Below are 1059 nucleotides of genomic sequence, written 5' to 3'. Positions count from 1 at the left end.
TCCCCTCTACCCGACCACCGTCTTCTCAGTTGGCGCTCGGCCTCGGGTTCAGGTCTCGTCGGTGCTGCCAGAGTATTTGCTCTTAAAGATTGCACTTCGCGCGGCCTTGCTCGACAGCGGAACTAAGAGGCGAAACCGTGACATGTTCCTAGTCGTGTGTGGTGTCCAGTTGGTCCGGATTCGCGTTTTGAAGGCATGGGCATGTGTGGGTCGCTATTGTTGGACGAATGGTCTCAGCAAAGACGAGTGAGTTTTGTAGGAAGGAGGAAGCTGTTGGGTCGATAGGCTTCAGCGCTCGTGCGATGATGAGAGTTCTGCTAGGGAACTCTTCAAGTGGACTGCCGGGGGACAGGGCAAAGATAAAGTCCATTGTGGCCGTTTGTTTGGGTACCGCCGCACTTTCTTGTGTCGTCTTGGGTCCAAGCTTGGTCGGTGCAGTGCAGAAGTCCACTTTCTTGATTTTGATCGTATGGTTAATGGGAAGTTACTTTCTTGACGTTGTATTATATTGTATGTTGCTGGAAAGCTACTTTCATGCCTTCGATTTTAAATTGGTCATCGTAGGTTGATGGGAAGTTACTTTTTGTTGTTAATTTTGATTGTATGTTACCAGAAAGTTAGTTAAACCTCTTAAATATAATGGTGCAGTGCTGAAAACGCCGTCGGTTTAAACCTATACAAGTGGGTCTGGTGGTAGATGGATGATCTGATGTGTTTTGCTACTTCTTTTCATCACAGACAGCGTCAAAACATTTGAACTTCACAACATGTCAAGCTTTTTCAAATGCAATTATTTGAATCTCTTTATAACGCACGACTCCGAATAATCTTACGAATTTGATAGAGCAGATAGAACATTTAGTTTTTGACCGCATGGTCTTTGTAACTCAAAACAGAGAAATTGTCAGATAGAACTTTGTAATTCTAAGGTAGTGCGATTAAATCGAATATTCACCCATTATAAATTATAAAGTATGGGGCAAAGCCAGACGTTGAATTGTTATGTTCCTAGATGACGAAGCAGGTTTTCCACCCCCCCCCCCCCCCCCCCCCCCCCCC

At 45.2% G+C, this 1059-nt stretch overlaps 1 protein-coding gene across 1 annotated transcript in view; it reads left to right on the top strand.

Annotated features, from left to right (window-relative positions):
• LOC101860648 overlaps nucleotides 1–1059 on the top strand; it is a gene marked incomplete at its 5' end in the record, with an annotated part of 63771 nt that overhangs the window by 19429 nt on the left and 43283 nt on the right.

This window comes from Aplysia californica, unplaced genomic scaffold (assembly GCF_000002075.1).
Source record: "Aplysia californica isolate F4 #8 unplaced genomic scaffold, AplCal3.0 scaffold00145, whole genome shotgun sequence".
In the NCBI taxonomy this organism is placed as follows: Eukaryota; Metazoa; Mollusca; class Gastropoda; order Aplysiida; family Aplysiidae; genus Aplysia; species Aplysia californica.
Note: the sequence above shows the minus strand (reverse complement) of the source record. Positions and strands in the feature narration are given on the sequence as shown.